Source organism: Leuresthes tenuis, unplaced genomic scaffold, assembly GCF_036924035.1.
Source record: "Leuresthes tenuis unplaced genomic scaffold, fLeuTen1.0.hap1 SCAF_8, whole genome shotgun sequence".
Lineage (NCBI taxonomy): Eukaryota > Metazoa > Chordata > Actinopteri > Atheriniformes > Atherinopsidae > Leuresthes > Leuresthes tenuis.
In genome coordinates, this window is record NW_027325362.1 from 31,111,078 (window position 1) to 31,138,222 (window position 27,145).

The following is a 27,145-nucleotide window of genomic DNA, read 5'->3' on the forward strand; positions in this document are numbered from 1 at the left end:
GAGAGCGTTAATTTCTTTCAGGGAGAAATGAAGGGGTGGGAACAAGCAGTGGCAAAAGGAATGAGTGTGTTCGTGTGTTTGGAGAAGGTGAAGATTTAACTTCAACTTATACATATTTGCTTGGGGGAAGAGGAAAGTCCTTGGGATGAAAAACATTTAGACCATGGAATTTAGCTGTAAGAAGTAGTACAAACCCAAAAAAAGCTTATGCCATCCTCTGTATCTAAGTTTGAAAGTAAATAATGCAAACATGAATTGAATTGGGAGGGTAAAGTGTTATTGGTACCTTTTCTCATGTTTCCATGTGCATATGTGTGTGCAAGAGTGTAAAGGATGTGATGTTAGGGTTTCTCCACAGTAATGACCCTGACTGCTTAAGTAAGATTAATTTTATAGTCCTAAAGGAAAAAGAGGTCCAAAAGCTCAAAGAGCTATCAAATTAAACTATTATACATTATCTTGTTGGATTAAAAACGGAATGGTTCAAATGGTCTTTCTATCAAGCATGTCATTTTGGCATCATGACTGACCATATTTTTTTTGCCAATTCAATCAATTTTGAAAGAATTCCCTCAAATAAAAAACAGGTCCAGTGACCTGTCCTGAAGTGTGTTGAAGAGAGGGTGTGCTCAGAGAGTCCAAGTCATCAGTCCAGATCATTCAGCAAAATGTAATTAATAGCTGTCTAGCCCAGTGAACAAGAGCGGACACAACAAAGTGTCTCTTGAAGGGCAACAAAGGGCTCTCAATGTTCTCGCTTTTCTTTTGTGTTTTTATTTATGTTTTTACCATTAGTTCAGATACTTGAAACACCCAGTACAGAAAGGCAGAATTGTGGGATATTGGAAAACAGTTTGGACTTCATGCGTCTCCAAAGCTGGACTTTATTCCATGAGAGATACAGTGGACCACTGGGGCTCTCAACCACCTCTTCAACCACGTACAACTGAAAACAGTATTTCCCAAATTCATTAACTTTGAAGCTCCACACTTCAGCTTCTCAGACCACATCTCTGTAGAGCTGATCCCAACCTACAAACCTCTGATCTACAGGACAAAACCAATTACCAGAAACATATAGGCATGAAATGAGGAGGTTTCTTCAGCTTTGCAGGACTGTTTTGAGAACACAGATTGGGGAGTGTTCAAAGTGGACACAGACCTGGAGGAATACACTTCATCTGTCCTGTCCCAAGTAGAGTTGTGCACTGATACTGTCCTACCCACAAAGTCCATCAGGGTTTTTCCAAACCAAAAACCCTGGCTGGACAGCACAGTATGGCCCGTGCTCAAAGTCCAGGATGCTGCCTATAGATCAGGAGATAGGTTGACTTACAGCAGGGTCCGGAAAGGACTGAAAAAGGGCATCCAGCTGACAAAACACAAGTACAAACAAGTCCAAGTTACTTCATTGCTTTTTGTGAACACTAGGATCCACGTTCCAGATGCTGATTACATGATAGTAATGCAAATTACAGGAATCAAGGACTTTATCACCAATAGGCCTCAGGTGGTGAGAAAAGGAGACTGCTCATCGTCCACATTGATCCTGAATGCAGGCACGCCTCAGGGTTGTGTGTTCAGCCCAGCCCTCTTCACTTTGTTTACACATGACTGTTCTGCAATCCACTCCACAAACATGGTTGTGAAGTTTGCGGATGACACCACCGTAGTGGGTCTCATATCAGACGATGCTGAGACCCACTAGAGAGCACCTAAAGAGGTCATTGTGGATTATAGGAAGTCCAGGAAGACAGAACACACTCCCCTCAACATACACGGGGGAGGTGCTGGAGCATGTGGACAACATCAAATTCCTGGCTCTCCACATCACAGCTGATCTGACCTGGTCCCTGAACACCTCTCACCTGGTGAAGAAAGCCTAACAAAGGCTCTTCCTTCTCAGGAAGCTGAAACAGGGTGGACTCTCCTCTCAGCTGCTTGTGAACTTCCACAATAGAGAGCATTCTCTGTTCCAGTGTGACAGTGTGGAATGGCAGCTTCACAGCTCGAGACAGAAAAGACTTGGCACTGGTAGTGAGAACAGGGCATCGTGGGGTGCCCTCTCCCAGATCTCACCTCAATAAATGCTGGCTGTGTCCAGAAGAGGGCTAGATGTATCGCTGAATTCTCCACCCACCCTTTATTATTTGTACATATTTATAGTGTGTTTATAGCTGGTGGTTTTAATATTGTGCCTTTTTTATATTTTTGATGCATACTGTGCCTTTATGATGCCAAAAGCTACCAACTGATTATCTGGCTGCATAATGACAATAAAGAATGAATGATTCTTGAATATCATCATTGGGTATCATCTCATTTTGTCTGATCTACGTGAATTATTACACTCATCTTATGTTCTTTGTAAAAACAACTACTTACTGAAATGATATGATCATTCGAGGCTTTTTGGTTTTATGCATTATGAGGGGCAATTTTCATTGCTTGCTTGATTATAAATTAAGTCAGGATGTGTGGAAGAGTCAGGATCACACTGCAGCAAAAAAAGTGTGCATGTCCAAGATGTCTTGTTTTGTCTGACCAACAGCCCAAACCCTAGATATCAAATTAATATATTTGTATTCTAATCAGCTGATTGATTTTTTTAGAAGCCTTTAGTACTTATCACTTATGCCCAGAGTCAGACTGAAAAGTAAGTGAAGGGTCAACAAGCAGTGTTGATGCCAACACAGTTACACTGCTATTTGGTGCAGAAGACTCAGTGAAATGTTGCTTTCCATCCTATTAAACTGGCTTCTGGGGCTAATTATCCTGTTGGCTTGGTTCAGATGCCACATGCTTTGAGGGATGGGGGAAGAGCTGAAGGGGCACTGTGCAAAGGGCAAAAACTGAGGGGGATTTAGCGAGTACACACACCCAGGTGTGCAAATTCTGTGCTTGTTTCACTTCAACTGCAGGGTCAGAACCATAGCCTCTGCAATGTGGAGACTTTTCCTCACCTGAATTCAGTTTTATCTTTTAGAATGCTTTAAAATGGTCTTTTCATGGTTCTATAAAGCTGGGTATTTTCTCTACAACCATAGATGCCCAGTTGTGGCCAATGAGCAACTGCAAGGAAAAATAAAAGGCTCAGTCTGACATGGATGCAAACAAAACCCATCTGTGTGTTTTTGCATGACAGTTAAGACCATGATTGTTTCAGTTTTTTAATTTGAAAGGGAGATATGGCCCCTCATGGCAACCCATCTGTTCAAAAATTGATATCAAAGCGACAGTTGACCTCTCATCGCCATCGATGAACAAGCGTGAGATTTTCAGGCCCTATTTAATTTATTTCATGTAATTGAAATGTTAGGCACACTTGAGGGTCGATAACAATGGGGGAAGTGATAAACAACACGTTATGTTCATTGTTTTAATCACAAAAGATTACTTTTTAATTTTCCTTTCTACTTTTTTGTGATTTTAAAAACTTCAAACTCCACTCACCAGCAAGAATTGACTTTTCAATTTGAAGAACAAACACAAAAGAAAGAAGAACTTGGACAGGTGGGGGAGAGCAGGATGACGACTGACTGGGAATCTGTTATTGGTTGGCCAAAGTACAGTATGGAAGGATGACAAAGATGGGAAAAAATGCAAACAGATGGTGAAGGTGCAGAAGAGGAGGAGGATGAACAAGATTGGGAGACAGAAGGAAGGGGTAAGAGAGAAAGACAAGAAAAATACACTTTTGTGAGAATGTTGGAAAACGACCTGAGTTAAAGGAGAAAGGGAAATGCTTGCATTGTTGTTTTCATTATCTGGCTGCTGTCATTCTGCAGGCTTTGTGAAATGAAAGTGAGGGATGAATGAGAAAGTAGGAGGAGGACAATGATAATAGGTGAGGTAGAAGGACAGAGGAAAGGAGGGAGGATAAATTTGAAGACGAAGGAGAGGAGGAGAGAGGGAAAAGCTGTGAAATTAATCTTTTGTGCCGAGCCTTACACAGCCACAGACATGCTCAGACAAAAGCCCAGACCTGAAGAAGCTGCCTGGGTGTGATTGATGAATAAAGTAAAGGTGTCAGAAGTGTATTATGTAAATTAGCTTAGGCAGGGAGCATCTCGGCAGCGAATGAAAGACCAAGACTTATGTGGGTGTGAGAGAGACAAAAAGTGTGTGTGTCATGGAAGGTGTGATCGTCCGTGAGCGCCACCACCATGCCATCTTTCATCTCACCAGACAACCCTGGACAGCAATCTCTGCCACGGCTGCTGGTTTAAACCTGCCAGAGAGGATGGACAAAGAGACAGAATGAAGGAGATGGACAGATGAGATATGTCCAATAGAGAGAGCTTTATAAGCAACAGAGAAAGAAAAATGTGAGGACAATTTGAATTAATATAGTCCTTCTGATTGACCAGTGGGTGACATCTCTCATCTTACGTATCCTCTCTCTGTCCTTCCCCTACAATAGTAAATGTATACAGTTACGTTTTCCACCACCATTCTATCTCCCACTGGGAATTACAGTTATTTCAGTCAGAGTCATAAAGACTGCCATAAAGAGCCTGTCTGTCTGATTCCCAGTGACAATGTACAGGCTCAGGGAGGGCAAATTGAGCCATCGTGTGAAAAGGAGGGGTGTGTATCAGCCAATGATGCTATGGATAGAAGCAAGCTGTGAGTCTTTCATGGTATGGAGTATGATTAGATATCAAGGTCTGTCGTGGGAAAGAAAGCGAGTGAGAGGAACATAAATTGTGAGAATGGGCCAATTTTTTCACCATCCAAACACCCAGAAGAAAACACAAACACATATCTTCTACCTGCAGGCTCGACGGGTGTGTTCCAACCTTTTCTGTTAACTCATCCGGCGTCACTTTTAATAGGCTGACATAAACAATCTATCATGCATTCACCTACACAGAGCAATATAAAACAGGTTAAGGGAAATTGATGGCATCCTCTACGCTAATTCTTACCATGAGTGGCGTTTCTCTGTGATTGAAACAGACAAAGATGTATAGGGTTACCCCTGCGTCATGGAAGCGCTAATTGCTGGCACTTGTCATTCGCCAAAGCATTGTCTCAGAGGCTAACTAGAGGGCTAGCTCCCTTTTTTTAACTCCTATCCTTTGTGTGTCTGTGTTTGCAAGGCAGTCAGACAGGCTGCTGAGAAAGCTGTTTCCATCACTGTGACAGCAACCACTTATTAACGGGTTCATAAGTAAGCCCAAGCCCCAGCTATTTCTCTGTGTTAGTATTTATTAGAAGTCCACAAAGAGAGGCTGGGGCCCATGCCTATAATGAATGGAAGAACCTCCGTGTAATTGAGCCTTATTAGGCCATAGTGGAGAGAGAGGGAGAGGGAAATAGGACAGCAGGGCTGAGAAGAAAGGGATGCAATGAGAGAGAGAAGGAGAGAGATAGACTTGCATTGTCAAAACCTGTTCCACTCCCATGCCTCCGTTTATTAATTTCGTCACTGAGGCACGTAGCAGAGTAATTTTCAGATCTCTTCCACTACACTGCTTCCTATATTTAGACTGTAAGTATGAATGACAGTCCAAACTGCACACCATGCCATACACAGTGGTAAACACTGGCAAACACGTCAGACAGACATACCCCTTCACTGTACTTTGTTCAGGGAGTCAGAACATGGAGCTTTTGCCAAACTCTTATTTTTCACAGTGCTCAGAGACATGGCGGTCCCTGGCTTATCTGACACTCAGGGCAGATAAAAGATTGTTGGAACACAACAAACACAACAAAAGTCACCTACCAAGGCCTTTCAATTCACCTTTAAATGATTCTGCATGCAATATTTATTCTGGAAAAATCACAACAGCTGATAGGCTTTTCCTTTTTAATGGTCAGCGATGGCTTACTATCGCGACCAAGCAGGTTAGAGAGATATAGTGTGTCCAGTCTATTTCCCTCAAAAGTGCTTTAGGTAATTTGAAGTTACAATTCTTTGTTCATTTAATTTTCTTTTTTTATATACAGATGGACATAACCAGTGTTTGCAATTCTCACACACAGAGAGTAAACCAGCCAAAATGTTTATTTATGTAAAACAGTTTATAAATGCCTCACATGGGGCACCAGAGGAATATGGCAAACACTTGACATGGCAGGACCAGAAGAATGTAAATAGTTTTACAAATAGTGTTCACATTATTGAATTAAATAAAGCTCCATATGGGCAACATCCTCAGAAGGAAAAGAAATATCAAAAGAAAGCTTTGCTAGTTGGCATTAGGGCGTTTGCCACATAAGTTATGGGACAGGTGTGGTGGGAGAGAGTCCCCCAAATCATCTCCAAAGGACAAAGGTTGTGGTAAATAAGGTGATGTCTGTCTCTTCCTGGTGAGGAAATCTGTGTCTTTGAACAAACATTACCACACAGGAATTGTAGCTGCCATCACACAGTTATCAATTTGAGTTAATTTAATTACTTGATTTAATGCAATAATAGTTTCTGTTTTTAATAAAGGAATGTTTTTTTGTGCGCTGAGAATAGAGATATTTAAAGCGGAATCAATATTCAGCTTACATTGCCGTTAGTTCCTACTTTTCTAGCGCACACCGCTGGGAGAGGTAGAAGAGTGGGGTAAAGGACCTGACAGGTTGGCGGAGGACGGACGAGAAGATTTTGCGGTTAAAGTTTGTTTTTAGTTGTGTGCTGATGCGCAAGTTTTTTTGGAACAAAGAAGACTTATAAGCCCCTTTGAGTTAACACAGCCGATTAGGTAAATAAGTCTTTTTAGGTTTACACTGTGTTAATGAGCCGGCTAGCGCTTTAGTTCAGGTAATTGTAACAATGACAGTTTTTATTGTTTGATTAAATATGATTGTTTCTGAATTAAGCAGAGTATACAAGGTTATATTTATGTTTGTAATATGCATTTAATTGTTCTCTATGAGAATGCTCTGGATGATGCTGTTCTAATTTCATGGTTTGAATTTTTATTTAGTTCTTACAATGATTATTTAGTTTTTAGCATGAATATGCTAATACATGCCAGTAAACAAAGAGCGCCTTGTTCGTACTTCGACTCGAGGGAGTTACAGGAATGTTGCTGGGGCCTCAAAATCAACATCATATCCATATCAAATCCACTCTTGAGTTCACTACATCCTCTTGCAAGACAAAGCAAATGTATTTGTGAAGCAAAAAAAAAAAAGATAATTAAAAAATCTTTACAGAAAACATAAAATGTATTAAAACAAAATGCATGATGAAAACATAGGAGAAAATAAGACAACTCAAACCATAATTAGGAAACATGTTGGGATACCATGCAAAATATAAAAACCAAAAGCAATTATCTTAAAAGCCACATATTTTCCTCACAATAAAATTAAAAGAAAACATCCATCCATCCATCCATCCATCCATTATCTGACGCTTTTCCGGCAGAGAAACCCAGACATCCTTGTCCCTGTCCCTGTCCCCGGCCACTTCCTCCAGCTCTTCCGGACAGACCCCAAGGCGTTCCCAGGCCAGCTGAGAGACAAAGTCTCTCCAACGTGTCCTGGGTCTTCCCCGGAGTCTCCTCCCAGTGGGATGTGCCCGGAACACCTCACCAGGGAGGCGTCCAGGAGGCGTCGTAACCAGATGCCCGAGTCACCTCATCTGGCTCCTCTCTAAAAAAAAAAAAAAAACACTTGTTGAGATAGTTTATGATTTGATTAAAAACATTAGCTCATCTCAAATTTAATGGCAGCAGCATATCCCCAAAAAGCTGCTTTTTACCACTGTGTGGCATATCTTCTTTTTCCAACAACAGTCTGTAAATGAGAAATGAGGAGTCTAGTTGGCGGATGTTTGGGGAAAGAATGGTGTTCCGAGAATGTTTGTTCGTTACTTCAGTGTCTCAGGTTTGACAAATCAAAGCTGCAGTAGAACATGTATAGAATTTAAATTAAAATTAATTAAAAGTCTTTTTCATGACATCAGCGTTAATAAATAGCTTTGTCACTTTGAGTCACAAGACATAACATAATTTGTGTGTTAACACATAAAACGGAAGTTTCTTTTATTAGACTGCATAGATGTGGCAGTCAGGTCAGCGCTGTATGAGGTCAGTGCTGTCAGAAGGCTTACATTACACTTTAACTCCACATATTCTATTCAATGTCTGCTTCCTCTCATTCTTTCTTTGATTTATTTTGCCAAACAGATGGCATCTTTTTTTTTATTTTAAGTCAGAAAGTAAACATTTTTTGTACATTACACTTTAAAATACATGTATAACATGTCATAAATATCTCTTCATTTTTTTACACATTATACATACTAGTATGCAATTTAAACATATGAGAAAGCAAAGAAAGCTGTCAAACCTTTGTAGAAATGACAATTTGACGGTAAGCTGAACTAAACTAAGAGCTTGAAAGTAGTGTCTTTCTTATCTCACTTTTTTTTTTTTCCCTTGTCCTGTTCAGCATTATGGCAGCAGAATTGTAGTCTGAATACCTTTGATGCCAAACAGATTTGCTTTGCCGAGGGAAGTTTTATAAATGTAAAGCTCCCCTTGATGCCCATTTATTTATTTCTGTTTACAATATATGACATGTAATAGAACTGAACCGGACCGGGGGACAAGGAAAGAAGAAGAGGAAAGAAGAGGAAACAGAACAAAAATAGAAACAAAAACCAGACAACCAGCTGCTACACCTGTAAAAAACAAAACAGACAACAATCCATGGCCTCTGAGGGGAATCGAGCCTTAGCGCCACCAGGAGCACCTGAAAGCAGACAAGCAGAGAAAAAACAAACACAAAAACAAACAAAAAGAAGTACATGAAGCGGCAATCGCATACAACACAGCTGTGGATATAGATGACCTGAGACGACATGATAATACATCAACTGCTTAGCGACCATGCTACTGGACTAATGAATGTGTGTGTGTGTGTGTGTGTGAGAACATGCAACACCCATGGCACAGGACCTACATGATAACCGTGCTTAGTTATGAGTGTATAAGCGTACAGGGCCACAATCCACAGCCCCCCCAAGCAATCAGAAGCAGGCAGAGAGGGCCACAAGACCCAGGCCACCAGCAGCCCCCACAGAGCACAGAACCCAGGAAGCCCACCGCAGGGGCAACCACGCATCCACCCAGAAGACTGCAGAGGAAGCCCCCGGACAGAGCCCCCATAAGCATAGGGCAGAGGCCCTCCGGGAGCCAGGGGCAACAGCCCACCGACCCCGCCAGGCCCCAGCCGCCCAGACACAGGCCGTGCACTGGACCCGGGCCCCAGGAGCCCGAGCGCCCCCAAACCCCCCGGCAGAGGCCCCACCCAATACCAAGGAGGGCCAAGCGCCCCAGACAGCCACACAGTGGGTCAGCGCCTGCCCCAGCGCCCCTGGCCAAGTGCCCTGGAAGTCAAGACGTACCCACAGGTGGGTGAAGTCGCGAGCAGCGGGGAGAGGCAACGCCGCCCCCCCATCGGGAGAAGCACAGGCAGGCCAGCAAGTCCCAGATCCAGGCCCAATCATTACCACACACACTTTCACGTCCCATACATCCACACGTCCTCCCTCCCTCGACTCCGCTGGGGTGTAGTGCAGCGGGCACACCAGGGGGCCAGCAGCCCCCCAGCCACCACAGACCCCGAACCAGCAGAACAATTAATAAATCCTCTTGGCCCCTCCCGCCCCGAGCAGCAACCAGGAAGCAGGGGTGTGGGAAGAAGACCCCTCCCCTCACCCTTCTGGCTCTTCAATATTTTCTAATAGTGAGCAATTAAAATTGAGGGGCAGCCGAACATGTAGAACTGGGAGTGCGGCCCTCTGGGCAGCCTACATACCCAAAGAGCCCCCCCCACCAGATGCCACTCAGTGTAACCACCCCCCAAAACCTAATGTGTGTGTGTGAGTGTGTTTGATAAGTAGTAATGTCTAAGGTGTAATTAAAACAGGGGCAGGGAACTGCAGAGTGCAACCAAAGGGGACCACCTACGTGGCCCCATCCACTACACCCCACCGAACACACACGCCCCCATGAGCACACACTCATGTGTGAGTGTGTGCTGTGTACAGGAGCCAGAAGGGAGAGGGGTATGGGGATATACACCGGGGGAGCTACTCTGCCTGGAGCTACTCTGTCTGGCTGCAATAGGCATCCCCGCTACCTGGGAGCCAACACAGGGCAGGAGGGCCTGATGTCCACCAGGCTTGGGGCCTGCAGTGACCATATTCTGGGAGCTACTGTACCCCCAGAAGGTAAATGGTAAATGGACTTGTACTTGTATAGCGCTTTTCTAGTCTAACTGACCACTCAAAGCGCTTCACTACATGCCGCATTCACCCCACTCACACACACTCATACAGCACGTCATAAGATACACATAACTACGTGCTTTCTAATCATTCTAATCATTCACACACATTCAGTGTCTTGCCATTCAGTGTCTTGCCCAAGGACGCTTCGACATGTATCCTGGGGAAGCCAGAGTTTAACCACCGACCTTACGATTGGTGGGCGACTGCTCTTCCTCCTGAGCTACAGCCGTCCCACCCCACTCAACCCAACCCCACCCCGGAGGACCTCTACAAAAAACAAACAAACAACAACAAAAAACAAACAAACAAACCACCCGGTCACACCAGTCGCAGCAGCCCAGGCCTGAGACCCACCCCCAGCCCCCACCCCCAACAAGAGAAAAGCCAATTGATGTTTTGAGGAGGCAGACATTGTTTCCATGCTAATATAATCTAAAAGAAAATTTCTAAACTGGTTAATACACAGATTGTTCTTCGCTTTCCAGTTCATGAGAATAGTTTTCTTTGCGATACATAACACTGTGAGAACCATGTGTGCTGAGTTAATTTCCACGTTGATGTTGTCTAAGTCACCCAGTATGCACAGTGTGGGGCATGCAGGGATGCTACACTTTAGCCATGTTGATAGGTCCTCACAGACTTCAAGCCAGAACGTCTGGACAGGCGCACAAAACCACAAAGCCTGTGCATAATCATCAGGTGTGTTATCTGTGCAATGTGAGCAGATGTTTGAGTGTGTTAGACCCATCCTGAACATCCTTTGTCCTGTATAGTGTGTTCTATGAAAGATTTTGTATTGTATGAGCTGTAAATTAGGATTCCGAGTCATTCTGAAGGTGTTCAAACATATTCTTGGCCAGAAGCTATGACTAGAACTGATGGATAAATCTGCCTCCCATTTTGAGGATGGAAGAGACATTGTGTCATCTATCTTAGACAATAATTTATATATTTTTGATAGTAGTTTTGGGGTGCAGATGGTTAGAAATTCTGCTACCCTAGTCGGGAGTTGTAAGTCTGGTTGGTGGAGGATATATTTCTTTGTTATTATAGACTTAAGTTGTTGATATTCTAGGAGTTTATTGCTGCCTATCTCATGTTGTGATATGAGCTCATCAGATGAAATAAAATTTCCATTTTGGATTATATGTTCCAGATGTTTGATTCCTTTGATCTTCCACAGAGTAAAGTTTAGCATTTTTTTGTTTTGCAGTATGTCAGGATTGTTCCAGATGGGTGTAAGCTTACATGGGACAAGTGAAGACTTTGTTATTTTAAGAAATTCCCACCAGGCTGTCAGAGAGGTGCTGATGTTAATGCTTTTGAAACATTTATGATTTTTTTACGTTTTGACTAATAAGTGTCAGGTCAGAGATTTCCAGACCATCACACAATGCTTGTTCTATATTTATCCATGGTTCATCTATTGGGCTAGGTTTAAACCATTTTGATATATACTGTAACCAATTGGCTAAGGAATAGTGCTGAAAATTAGGTAAATCTAATCCACCACAGTCCTTGGTCTTCTGTAGGGTTTTTAAACTAATACGTGGTGGTTTGTTTTTCCACAGAAATTTGGAGATGCATGAATCTAGTGACTTAAACCAAGTAGCAGATGGTTTTATGGGGATCATTGAGAACAAATAACTAACTTTTGGTAGTATCATCATTTTAATGGTTGTAACTCTCCCCATAAGTGATATAGGTAAGGACTTCCAACGAGAGAGATCGTCCTCTACTGTCTTTAATAATTGCACATAATTTAGCTTTGTTAGCTCTGAGAGCCTGGAGGAAATGTTTATGCCTAAATATCTAATATTTCCTGACTGTAAAGTGATCGCAGGTATATTCTGGACTCTACAGTTAATGAGCAGAACTGTGGTCTTAGACCAATTGATAGAGTAGTCAGAAAGTGCTGAGAATTTATTTATGAGTGTGATCGTGTGAGTGAGAGACGTTTGAGAGTTCTGAAGGAAAAGTAAAACATCATCAGCATAAAGACTTATTTTATGCTCAATATTTTGGGGTTGGATGCCTTCAATATTTCTATCTTGTCTGATAGCAGCTGCTAAAGGTTCGATGAAAATAGCAAAAAGTGAGGGAGAAAGTGGGCAACCCTGTCTTGTACCTCTCTGCAGACTGAAGCTTGGAGAGGTTTGATCATTTGTCCTGACACACGCATTTGGGGAGCTATATAATATCCTTATCCAGTTGATGAAGTGTGACCCAAACCCAAATTTGTTTAATGCTGCGAATAAAAATTTCCAGTTCACTCGATCAAATGCTTTTTCTGCATCTAGAGAGACTATTGTGGTTTCCAGGTTGTTGATGGTAGAATAGTCTATGAGATTAATTAGCCTGCGAGTGTTAGTGGATAAGTGTCTACCCTTTATAAGACAATTTCTAATGATTTAATCCTGAGTTCTAAATCTGATATCCTTGAACTTTCCCTCTTTTTCTTATTTGATGAAAAAGAGATTATTTTGCCTCTCACCGACACATATGTGTCCATGTTCTTATCTCACTCTTAAAGCAATTGACCACTGTTATGAAAAAAATATTTAAGCATGGTATGGTCGACATCATAGAAATATTATAATAATATTTAAAAACAAAAATGTTTATTCCTCCTTGTGTGCAAACTGTAACATGTTTATTTTCAATGTGTGCATTAAAATTCTAAGTAGATAAAAAGAAAAAAAACATGAAATCTGAAATGATTGCAAGAAAATAAATTATTACGTAGAGCACAGCACATGAGATGTGACAAAAGCGGATACAGATTGGCAATTAATTTGGTGCTACATGTGAATATAAACCCAGCTGTTGAATGTGTGTCCACATTTAATACAATCCTCTCTCTCTATTTCTCTGTTTAGGCTCTTCCAAAAAGCTGAGCTAGTCATATTATCCCACCTGGCTATTTCACAGGCCAGATGATGGCTTCCTCTTTATTCAAGCCCAGAATACACACACTTAGATAATTGTTTATATACATACCAGTACTACTTTACACACATTTTTCTTTCTTTCTTTCTTTCTTTATTATTTATTGGTTCAGTCAAAAATCCTACTGAGTTTTCACATCTAGTTATCTTTTTCTCATAACCCCTTGGTTTCCTCATACCCCGTCTAATTTTGCTCTCTGAGCAGGCTCTTTAACCTGCTAAGATTAGCTTTTTAATCAAAACAAGTCTGTGTTCTATCAGTGCCCTCTATCTCTGTTGTGATACGTTGCAGGCTTTACACCTTTAAGAGACTGAAATCGGTCACAGTCGCAGAAAATATCATTTCTCACATAATTCTATTTATTGGTCTCACTACTGTCTTAGTCTTTTTCTCATTTTCCTCTCTGCTTGTTCTTCCATGTGCAAGAACTGTCATATGTTATAGCATATCAGTTCTCTGCATGTATATGAGCCTCTTTCATGTTTCCCTGCCAGTCATACATTATGTTGGAGAGACAGTACCTCCTCCAGATAATGCCATAAATGAAGGAATTTACATACATTTGCTTGTATATGCAACTATGCAACTGAAGCCTCATATCTGTTGTATTCAACACATACTGGATTTCAGTTTGTGTTCATCTGTGTATGTGTCTATATGTGTGTCCATGTGTGAAGTGGTGCTCCAGTGGGACTATCATTACGGTGGATCTACACTAATGACACAGGATACTGATTCACACAGAGAGAACGTCTACACACATTCCTGCTTTCAGAATAGGAAAAGTGGGATTAAATCTCTCCATTGAAAAATGGTATGAGTAAATTATTTACTAATTGAACTGATCAGTAATCCTCTTTATTTAATACCACTAACAGCTGAAAAACTTCACATTGATGTCATGTGCACACACACATAAAAGCATTAATATGCATCAAAGCTCCACTGGGTGTTTTATTAAAAAGCATGAATTTGTATATTACATGCATGATAAGGAATAATTTGCACATTAGTGTCTGTTAGATACAATCTTGATTTACATTTTTTTTTTAAGGAATTCCTTGTGAAGTCTTACTTTTATTTCCTCTTTTTCAAAACTTTTTCAATCCTAGATGTTTAAGGAAAAGTTGAGTTGAGTGACTGTGCTCAGCCTATTGAAGTTATAGGGGAAGTCTTCACAGGGATGTTTTCGAGGACAGCATCTCCAGCTGTACTGGGTGTATGGGTAGACAGAAGTAAATCAAGAAGCCTAACCCTAGTTCATGAAAATCAAAGAAAAATGCAACAAAAAACATCTGTTGCTTGGTAATTTGTAATTAATATTCAACTAAGGGAATCCTGGAAGATTTTACAATCAAAAGATTAATTGGGACAAATGCAGAGTCTGATGGAATCAGTGTGTAAAAGCCAAGAAATCACTGATGCCTGTCTATGGACTTGCAAGCCCTCTGGCAGAAATGCGTGAGAATTTATACCATCATGATCATTATAGTCATTGAAGTACTATTGAAGTATCTTGCAAAACTTCTGTCACTCAGCACAGTGTGTCAAAGTTTTTAGAAATTTAACCTTATTATGTATTGCCAAAAAGGGCTGCACAGTGGTGTGGTGGTTAGTACCGTCACCTCACAGCAAGAGGGTTCCAGGTTCAATTCTGTGTGGAGTTTACATGTTCTCCCTGTGTATGCGTGGGTTCTCTCCAGCTTCCTCCCACCAAAACAGGGGGTTTGATTCTAAATTGTCTCCAGGGTGTGAGTCACCAGCCACAGGAGAGCACACTATTTCTAGTGCCCGTCCTAAGCCTGGATAAATGGTGAGGGTTGCGTCAGGAAGGACATCCTGCGTTAAACATGTCAAACTGATGATGCAAGATCAACTCGCTGTGGTGACCTAAAGGCACATAGAATAAAGGGAGAAGACGTAGAAAAAGAAGATGTATTTCCAAAGGATAAAACCAAATATCAACTCTGCCCATAAATGCCACCAAGCTCTCTTGAGAGGAGAGCATTGGTAACTTTTACCAGTGCAGTTTCTGTGCTATGATGCTCTCTGAATCCCGACTGAAACTCTTCAAACAGATAATTGATGTGTAAATGATGACAAAGTTGAGCTGTAACAGTTGTCTCAAGAACTTTGCTGGATCACTGCTGGATAAAGAGTAGTTTTTTTTAAGTAAAAGTTTAATTACAGCAACCTTAAAACTCTGGTACATAGCCTATCAACAAAGACAGATTGATCAAATCCAATATGGAGGCATTGATTGAGGAGAAAATATCTTTGAATAGTCTGATTGGGATTGGGAATAGACGAAACTATTGTTGTTGTTAGCTCAGAGAGTTTGACTGGGCAAAAACTAAATACAAATGAGGTTCTAAGGATACTTATAAAACTGCTGCACTTAATGAGACATCAGTGATAATCGTGGAAAGGATTCCATGAATCTTCTCTCTAACAGAAATAATTTTATTGGTAAAGAAGCTCATGAAGTTATTACAACTGAGAGTTATAGGAATACATGGCTCATAAGAACTCAGACTCTTCATTAGCCTGGCAACACTGTTGTAAAGAAACCTGGGATTCATTCTCTCAGCCTTTTTTGGAGAATGTGTTGCTGACGTGAAATTCTTGATTTGTATTTTTCAAAATCAATAAAGTTAGTCAGTAAAGATGCTAGAAATAACTTTTTTTGTTCACGAGTCTGTAAAAGAACAACGAAAACAAATGAACAAACTACAGATTTAAGTTTTGGACACATTTTAGAAAACTTACTAGATTTTCTGGAATGTGTTGTAGTTCATCACATTATAATGCCATCAAAAAATAAATAACAGTCTCAATGTTTACAATACTTTTTTTGCTTGATTAAATATACAAGACATAATCAAACATATTTTGGAACTTATCTCAACATATTTCTGACATCAGACTTTAAATTGGACTTGCTTGAATTAAATTATTTCAAACCTGCCTTTTCATTGATAAACCAGTTCAAGTTTATGGTCAATTACTGTCTTACAATCTCTTTCAATTAATCACTACAGGTGGTGTATTTGAAGCATACCTAAAAAGGCTGTTTGTGTTTTGCCTGTTGTTAGGAACCGCCACTGAAACAGCACCAAATAATGTGGCATTCTTGAAACTTGTAAACGTGAATCTAGCAATGTAACTTGGTCACAGCCAAATGAGAAAGAAGGCCTGAAAATTTTAAATGCCAATGCAGAGCAGCTGAAAGTGGAAAAGTGGACCTTTGTGCTCTCTCAACATAGTTCTGATTAATATTCAAGCTTCTGACATCTGAATGATTCTCTAAAAAAATCAGTTTAGCTTGAGAATTTTTAGTCAATTTTTAATTTACAAATGCTCATACTTTAAACATTATTTTTACACTTTAAACAGGGAGATAAAAACACAATATTAATATATTAATAATGATATTCCTTAATATGTTAATGTGGGACTTGAGGTCTGAATCTTTGATAACAATGTGGCTTGTAACCTCAAATTAATATGGGATGTTAACACCCCTACTTTTATTCAAGTGCTTAATCATTTTTAAACTATTATTATATAACTATGAGTAGGGCAGCAATGTTTGAGACTACTGACCAGATATTGTTGGTATTTTCAGTTGTATCTTTTATTGCTATACTATATATGCTATATATTGCGATACTGATACTGCTATCAGTATCATAACTATCAGAACAGAATGAGATCTTATTATTAACTGTCATCAAGGATTCATGTTCAAAGAAGATGTTTGTTTTTTTTGTTTTGATCATTCAAAGTTCATTTCACAATTGGCACATTATCACTGTATAAATACTGTTATCACTAAGATTAGAATGTTATCACAAGATTTGAACTTGTGTTTCTGTTTCTCAGCAAGTATACATGGCCTGATGCCATCTGTTGGTTTCCTTAGCCAAGTTGTGTTTTTTATTCATTGGTATTGCATGAATTTGACAAATTTTGACTTTATTGAATTTGGTTGACAAGCATCATTGGTCTGCTGAATTGTATAATCTTTCCTGTGTAAGGTCTGCTGCATGCAAAAATGGTCACTACCAGGTTTTATTTATTTATTTATTTATTTTTATTTATTTATTTAGTTAGAACACAGCCAGTGGATGATGGCCAACACAGCCATCAGAAGTTATCCTGCATTGTGTTTTGCTGTATTTTTCAGGATGATGGAACAATGAGAAATCCTTGAACAGATTTTTATATTCAATATATAGCAGATTGAAGTCTCTTAATACATGAAAACATCAAGGTGTTCACAAAGGAAATCATCTGCCTTAGCCTAATGAAATCAAAATTGCAGTATAGTTTCAGCCTCCAAAATGTTATGCTGCATAAATGACAATTAGGCAAAATGTATCTTTTAGAATTTTCTTTTATTAAGGAACAGATGCAATGCTATCCCAGCTCTGTGCTCTGGGTCCTGTGCTACTGCCAAGAGAGAAGAGGAGCGAGAGGAGCGCTCCTGCCTCGCCACCTAAGGACCCAGCAAAGGATTCAACCACTACAGCTACAGCAGCATCTCCAGCATCCCGAACACAGGACTCAGCAGCTCCTCCATCGCCTTCACCGCGGAGAGGCACCAGGCACCACAGGCCTGGGACCCACCTGCTGCATTTACACTGTGACGTTTCACTATACTTCTCTTCCCCACCGTCACCCATGAGATTTCCTGATCACCTTGAAAGCTTGGTGAAATCAGGAATTGAAATGGTTCCTCTCACACCAAACATGGCAAGATCAAGAATTCTATCCTCAAAGAAGCATCGAGTCCCTCTCCCTCCTCAACCTACTCCACCGACCAAAGCCCCCTCCAGCCCGCAGCTGTTATTTCCAACTGTGTCAATGCTGTTGTCTAGGAAGCTAAGGGCCTCTGTTTTGGTAAACACCATCTCAACCAGAGGTCCAGGGATGGAGTGAAGAGAGGGACAGACAGATTGTCCCATCAGAGAAATCTTATCCATATCCCTTGCAAGAACACAGCATCCAGTTAAACTCTAGCTAATCTCAAACATGCAGTACTCAATGTCAGATCTTTAAGTAATAAATCATTTTGAATTAATAGTTTTATTTCCTCTCACAATCTTGATGTTTTGGATTTTAACCGAGACATGGCTCGACAAAAACACAGCTAATGCAGTCCTGACTGATTCTAGTTCACCTCACTTCAATTTTGTGTCGAGAAAACAAGAGGCATGCGGGTGTTTGTGCCATATTCAGGGACAATATACCCACCCACAAATTGTCATTCAGGGTTTTTTCATCATTTGAGTATGTGTCTTTCAAAATGGAGATAAAACAATCTTCCATACTTTATATCACCATTTACAAACCATCTCACAATTGTTTTATTGATGATTTTAGTGAATTACTTTCAATTGTGTGCACTGCTTTGACTGTTTAGGGCTTGAATGTGCACCTGGATGTAGCCCATAACAAGCAAGCTAAAGACCTCACTGCTGTCCTTAAAAAGTCTGATCTAACTCAGCATGTGACTTAGCCCACCCACAGCAGAGGGCACACTCGAAATGTGTTAATTTCAAAGGGTGTTGTTATCTCAAATGTGGATGTCATCAATGTTGCTTTATCTGATAATTTTTGTTTTCTTTGGCCTGTCTGTTACATCCAAACCAGAAGTTGGGTCTACAGTTGTTCTGGGAAGACTCATAAATGACAGAACTGGGACACAGTTTATGGAAATGATTAGGTTTGAGAACACCCCGTGTTCTAATGTTGATAATCTGTTGATAAACTCTTACACATCAAGTCTCTTAAATGTTTTGGATACCATTGCTCCTGTCAAGGTTAGAATGGTTAAAAGTAGGCAAAGGGCACCATGGAGAAAAGAAGAGTCGGTCAGGGCACAGAAAAGGGAGTGCTGGAGAGCCGAACATAAATGGCGCAAGTCAAAGCTCCAGAGTCCTTATGAGATTTAAAAAGAAAAGCTATGTGTGTTCAACCACACTTTACGTAAAACAAGGGAGAGATATTTTATGAAATCATCAAAACCTGCAGTAACTACTCTCGTGTCCTTTTTGCTACAGTAAACAGATTACCAAACCCTCCAGTTTCACTGCCTTTAGAACTAATTTCTACATCTAAATGTAATGAGTTTGCAATATTCTTTAATGACAAAGTTCAAGGCATTAAAAATGCAATAATTTCCACAACACAAATAACTACTCTGCAGCCAGCTAGACACCTACAGCTGAAACATTTCACACCTGTCACTGACAAAACAGTCGAAGAGATCATCTGCAGTCTGAGTTCATCAAACGTGCTGTCTTGATGAGTTGCTTACTAGAATTCTAAAGTCTGTTCAGAGCAGTTTGGTACCACAACTCGCTCATTTAGTCAGCATCTCACTTCAGACTGGAACATTTCCAAATGCCTTAAAAACTGCTGTCATTAAGCCTCTTCTAAAGAAGAGCAATCTTGATGCCACGGTACTGATCTACCGGCCCATATCAAACCTGCCATTTTTAGGCAAAGTCCTAGAAAAAGTTGTATACCAACAGCTTAGTGACTTTCTCCTGTCTAACAATGCTTTTGATACTTTCCAATCAGGCTTTAGGCCCCACCACAGCACTGAGACAGCTCTGATCAAGGTGACAAACGATATCCGCCTGAACAGGCAGATAGCAGGCATATTTCTGCTAGACCTGAGTGCTGCCTTTGACACAGTTGACCATGCAATTTTATAAAGGTTACAAGACTGGGTGGGCATCTCTGGTAGTGCTTTAAACCAGTTCAAGTCCTATCTCGAGGACAGGAAATATTTTGTTGAAATTGGTAACTGCCCAATGGCTATGACCTGTGGGGTTCCCCAGGGGTCAATCCTGGGACCCATGTTTTTCAATCTGTACATGCTTCCATTAGGCCATTTAATACGCAGCTATAATGTGTCCTACCACAACTGTGCAGGCGACACTCAGATCTACGTGACGGCAGGAGAACATGGGCCTGTAGATACATTGTGTCACTGCATCAAACAGATCAGTATGTGGATGCAAAACAATTTGCTCCTGCTAAACTCAGACAAAACTGAAATAATTGTCTGTGGCCCACAGAAACAAAGAGAAAGTGTCATCAGTTACCTTGAGACTCTCTTTCTGAAACCTAATAATCAATTTAGAAATCTAGTAATATAATGTAATATTGGACTCAGACCTGAACTTTAACAGCCACATTGAATCAATAACATCAGCAGCTTTCTACCATCTAAAAAAACATTGCCAGAATCAAAGGAATAGTGTCTAAACGAGACGTAGAAAGACTAATCCATGTGTTCGTCTGCAGCAGGTTAGACTATTGTAATGGCCTGCTCACTGGGCTCTCTAAACGCTATAAGACAGCTGCAGTACATCCAGAATGCTACTGCTCGAGTCCTGACTACAACCAGGAAAACCATATTAAAAACCATATTAGTCCAGGGTTCAGGTCTCTGCACTGGCTTCTTTTCACTCAGAGAATAGACTTTAAAACAGCTCTGCTTCTGCACAAGTCTCTTCATGGTCTAGCGCCAAAGTACATGTCTGACATGTTAGTGCCATATGAACCAACTCTCTGAGAACCTTACGGAGGGGTCTCCTGCTGGTGCCCAGAGTCAGGACTAAACAAGGTGAGGCTGCATTTCAGTTGGAACAAACCTAAAATCTGGAACAGTCCTCCAGAAGATGTGAGACAGGCCTCAACTCTGACAATGTTTAAATCCAACCTGAATATTTTTGGCTATGCATATGACAACTGAAAGTATTTTATCTGCACTCTTCGCTTTTAATTTAATTAATTAATGATAATTTTTTATAGAATGATTTTATTTGCCTTCTTGTGATTTTATGTAGCTGTAAAGCACTTTTAATTGCTTTGTGTACAAATTGAGCTCTACAAATAAACTTGCCTTGCTCTTTAATTTGTACAACCTCTTTTTTCAGGAGCTTAGATGTAATTGGACAAATTAGCATACACAGTCTGGTTTGTTCAGTGTCATTGCCCATTTTTACTTTGAAGTACTGTTTAACTGTTTAATCTGAACAAAGTTTATCCTTCACCACTTTAGCATTTATCCAGCTGCTTTTGTCTTGTCAGTCAGTCCATCTCCACTCGTTGAAGCTTATTCTTAATAACAGCAGGACATAAAAACAGAGCACACTTTCATGACAGATTGTGTAATAGCTATGTTGGTCCACAGACTTATTGCAGTTTTAAGTCTGAAAAAAATTAACCATTAACTCATTGGCATTTGTAGGTCTGGGAATTAAGCTTACATCTCATTTAGTGATGACGGCAGTGTTTACTGTCTCACTTTATGATGACGTAGACACTAAGTATTACAACATGCAGAATTGACATCTAAACATGGTTTGATTGTAAAATTGCAAAATACATGGTAAGGGTTTGAAGTCATTGATGATGTGGGGTTACACATTTTGCCATCCAACAGATTCTTATAACAAATAATAACATTAGTACAATTCAGAGTTATTGTTGGAAAAATTATATAGTTATACTATGACAGAAGAGTCCCTCCATCTGTTCCCCTTCTATGATTCAAGCAAAAGAGTTTTGACTCTGGTACTAGTCTTTCCCATAATATTAACTGGTGAGAAGCACCTCTTATGTTCCTTCCCATAACAAGGAATGGGGAGAGAAGCACCTTTCCCCATAACATTGAATATTCCTACCCATAATAATGAATGGTGAGAAAAGCGCCTTTTCTCATAACATTGTGTGATCAGCAAGCATAAACAACATAAATAGCTGGAGCACCATTTGGTCGGGAGACAACTCTGAGCGGTCTTCCCGACAGGTTGTGTGGACTTGTCTCTTTCTTGCAAGAAATAAATGTTTTGTGTTAATTAATCGTATCCAGCGACTCTGAGCCTAATTTTACAGAGAATTTTTCTAACATAATGGTCCTTCGAGCCGGATTCTAAGTCCTTTCCACCTTCCAGAATCGGAGCTGAAACCGTGCACGGGGGAGTCCAGGATTCCTAACTGAAGTCCTCTCAGCACAGTTTCTGATAGAGGCCGGCTGCCACTGGCTGGAGGAAAGGTGACAGAATCTATTTTTGAATCAGTGGACAGACTCGCTGGATTCTTCGTTGTTTAACTTACCAATGGATTTATGGTAAGGAACCCTTTGTATTACTATTGTTGGTTGGAAATAGTGTGATTATTAGGGAAAATTTTGATTAATTAACTAGCAATTGATATAAAATGGTGCTCCAGTTATAGTCATAGAAAATGGAGGCTTTTGAATAGATTGAGTCGTTGCTATTTTCCTAAGAATATTACTATTTCGAATGCAACCTAGTAAAGAAGCCTTTTAACTGGTAACTGTGTAAAAGTTATGTTGGATCACTCACAAATGAAGCAGTCAGAAAAAGTAAGCCTTTTAACTGGTAACCGTATGTAGGTTGTGTTGGATTAACCCATAAAAGAAGCAGTCAGAAAAGGTCATCCTTTTAACTGGTAACTGTGTATAGGATTAACCCATAAAAACCTAATTAGCGGTCAGAAAAGGTCATCTTTTTAACTGGTAACTGTGTGTAAATTGTGCTGGATTAACCCATAAAAGAAGCAGTCAGAAAAAGTCAGCTTTTTAACTGGTAACTGTGTATAGGATTAACCCATGAAAACCTAATAGCAGTCAGAAAAGGTCAGCCTTTTAACTGGTAACTGTGTGTAGGTTGTGTTGGATTAGCCATAAAAGAAGCAGTCAGAAAAGGTCAGCTTTTTAACTGGTAACTGTGTATAGGATTAACCCATGAAAACATAATAGCAGTCAGAAAAGGTGAGGCAAAGGAAAAAAGCCTTTTAACTGGTAACTGTATGTTGTATTGAATAACCCACATATGAAACGGTCAGAAAAGGTCAACCTTTTAACTGGTAACCGTGTGTAGTGGTGGGATTAACCAAGGACAACAAAAATGCAGTCAGAAAAGGTTAGTCCATAGTCTGTGTGAGAAGACTACAGGAATAAATAACTCCGCGCAGCGCGTTAGAAAACGGAATCTTTCTTAAGAGAGTTTGCGATGAAAGATCGCAAGTTTTAAATCCATGTGAGTTTTTGTTAGTGTTATACGTCTAATCGTTTGTTTGTTAAATGGCCTGATTGTTGAATCATTAGTTTGTGAAATTAATTTGTTTGTTTGTAAAAAGGGGCTGGTTGTTAAATTGTTTGTTTGTCGAATTGTTTGTTAAAGTCTTTGCTGCAGTGTTGTTTTATTTGCTATGTATGTATGGGAGTAAAACAGCTGTGTGTGTGTGTGTGTATTGTTGCTGAAGGTATAGGTCATTGTTGAACTGTTGCTTTGTGATAGAATTGTTGGTTTGCTAAAACGGCTGGTTGCTGAATTATTTGTTTGTTAAATTGTGATTTTTTCCTTCTTTGCTACAGTGTTGTTTTATTTGCTATGTATGTATAAGAGTGAAACAGCTGCTGGTGTGTGATGTTGCTGATGGTGACGACAGAAAAAATGTATTACTGACTAATTTAGTTGAAGTGAACATTGGAATCTGGTTGTTGCTCGTGACATAACGACAGAAGTAGTGTTTCATTCAGTAGTACTCAAAATAACTCCACTGAAAATTGATTAGCTGCAAAAGGACAGTATGGGAAATACCTGTTTTAAAGCTAACCGGGAGTTAAGTGGGAGTGCTAAAATCATGTGTCAGAAAAAACCCGATAATATTGAATACTAGATGAGAAAATAAATTTGGGTTTGAGGGAGAATTGAACATGGTAAAATTGTCCAATCCTAGAGAAGGGGAAGACAAAATTAATGTACAAAGTAAATCTAGTTTAAAAAAACACAACAAAAAAAAAAAAAAAAAACACAACAACAAGGATTAGAGCTAGACATTTGTACAAGTTTGTGTATTAAGATTTAGCAGCTCTCTTAAAGAGTTAAAGTTCAGAAGATCTCAGACAAACAAACAGATCATTTCAAATCATTACTCCTTTCACAGGAAAAACTATCTGAGCAAAAGATGTTTTCCAACCTGTGATTTTTATCATTTCCATATCAAACCTGCCATTCTTAGGCAAAGTCCTAGGAAAAGTTGTATACCAACAGCTTTCTGACTTTTTCCTGTCTAACAATGCTTTTGATACTTTCCTCTCACAGTCTTGATTTTATGTGTTTAACTGAGAGATGAAACAACAAGACTGAGAGTGGAGAGGGTCTTTGTGCCATATTCAGGGCCAATATACCCACTCACAAGATAAAACATTTATTTTTGTCTTTAATTCGAGCATGTGTCATTTAAAAAGGGAGATAAAATTATCTTAAATACTTTGTCTCACCGCAGAATGATTTTATTGATGATTTTACTGGAATTTCTTTAAATTGTGTGCACTGCTGTTGACTGTTTAGTCATAACAGGGGACTTGAAGGTGCACATAGATGTAGGCCATAATAAGCAAGCTAAAGAACTCACTGCTTTCCTTGAAATGTTTGGTCTAACTCAGTCTGTGACTTTGCATAGATGAAGAGAGAGTTATTTTCTGAAATCATAAAAAAAAACTGCAGTAACAACTCTCATGTCTTGCTTGCTACAGTAAACAGATTAACAAACCCTCCAGGTTGCATTTAGAACTCATTTCTACATATAAGGGTAATGAAGTCGGAATATTCTTTAATGACAAAGTTCAAGGCATTAAAAAATGAAATAATTTCCACCTGAAGCAGGTCTGAGACCAGACAGTCAAACCCTTCAGGTGCAGATGATTTTCAAGCCAAACATTTTCTAAATTTGAGATTAGCTCTTCTGCGACAAAATCATAAGTGTATCGGAAACATGAGCCGGAAATAGAGAATTTAACATATTGATGTTAAGTTAAGTAATGCTTCATTACTTCTGATTGACTAACTTCCCTAAAACTTATGAACTAACATCATATTCATCAGAGATTAAAGCATTTATCTCACAGAATGGGTTAAAGTGAGTATTAGTATATATAGATAGATATATAAATATATTTATATATAAAATATATAAAATATATTTTTAAAAAAAAACCAACACTAACAGCAATGAAATATGCTATGTGAGTCAAATATCAAACAATAGTTTTCTTAAAGAGAAATTTAAAGACAGCTGCAATAAATCAGCGTAATATATGGAGTAATATATTAATACTATAAGCAGTTTCTAAGCCTGCAGATAAATATTAATTAAATTAAACAGAAAGGTGTGTGCATGTGTGTTCAACAGGTGCCAAACTAGATGGGTAAAATGCAGAGAGTAATTTTGTGTGACTTGTAACATGACAATAAACAGTCATCTTAATGTGTTTGCACAGCAATGGAATAAAGAGGGCATGCAGAGGAGCACTCTGACAACAAAAAGAAAAGGAAGAAAGGACTAAACTTTTTGTTGGAAGGGAGAGAAGCAACTATTTAGGTGATGAGGGAAAGCAGAAACACAGATCACAACAGGAGCAGTGACGGAGAAGGAGAGACAGAGCAGGAGGAGATACATGTCGGCTGTGTGGAAGGAGGGGGCATTGGGCGAGGGACTGCAGGAGCAAGAGTGAGATAGAGGAAGAGTTTGGGAGTCAGTTATGACTAGATAAGAAAGAAAAACAGGAGCTGTAACCAGGATAGAAGCAGAAAAGCCAGAAAAAGTGTTAAAGGAGAACACGCCTCAGGAGAGCTCACCCTCAGGTCACCACATGAAGTACACTGCACTGTGTCTTACGAATATACTCAAGGGGAGGACATATTTTATTTTTTAAACAAATGAGAAAGTTAAAACATGCTAAAGTTAAAACACTTATACTGGAATAAAGAGGGTTGTTGTGCAGTCAGCTGCTTACTCTCCCACAGCATGAGAAAGTTTTTAAGATCATGTTATGCACCCCATATGTCACTCTCCAAACCCACAGATGACCACTGGAGGCGTTTAGGGGTGTTTGTGACTGCATGTGAAGAAGCCTCAGATTGGGAGAAGGTGGAGCCAGGAATAGAGTATTCTGAGAAACTGGATGCATATACTAGTCCATTAAATTGGACCACGCATGCAAAACCAAATATACACTTACAAGGACAGATCTGGAAGAATAAAGGTGCCATTTATTATGAAATGTAGAACTTATACTGCCAAAGAGTTTGTTTAAATATGCTTCAGTATGGAGCCATGGAGCACGTCATGTCTCTACAGGAGGGATGGTAGCAACAATGAACAAGGTTTTTGCAGTGTATGGTTTTATTTATAATAAATAATAATATCATAATATGATAATAAAGAATTTTTGTCTAACATGTCAAATATGTGCAAATATGATCCATACATATGGCCTAGGACCGGGACGAGGACAGTTCCCGGGGCCGGAGGACCTTTTTCAACACGATTGTATGGATTTCATTGAATTAAATAAAGGTGTCTCCCTGGTGATTAGTGATGTTTTACCAAATGAAGTGAAGTATTTCCAGATGCACAGGCAGATGTACCCTCAACACCGGTGAATTAAATATTACCTAGATTTGGAATTCCTGAAAAAATCTACAGTGATAACAGGGACGCACTTTGTAAACAATATTATCTTCCTGATGGCGAAGAACTTGAAAACAAAAAAGGATCTCAGAAACCACTGTGCAAGACTGAAGAAACTGTGAAGAATTGGGTTACTGTTTACCACTAGTAGTCCTAAACATACATATTACTCTAACTAGCACAGAATTAACTCCATTTGAGATAATGTATGACCATTTTTACTACCACAGAACTATTCACCAGACATGATGAAGAAAGAGAAGAAACCTTAGCAGGATACATGGTTAAAATGTTAACAAGTAGAGAGATCTATTCTGTCTAGTGTCTATTCCAGGTGACCCTGTGGAGGAATCTCTAAAACCTGGAGACTGGATCCTCATCAAAGTGATAAAGAAAGATAACTGCACCAGCCCAAGGTGG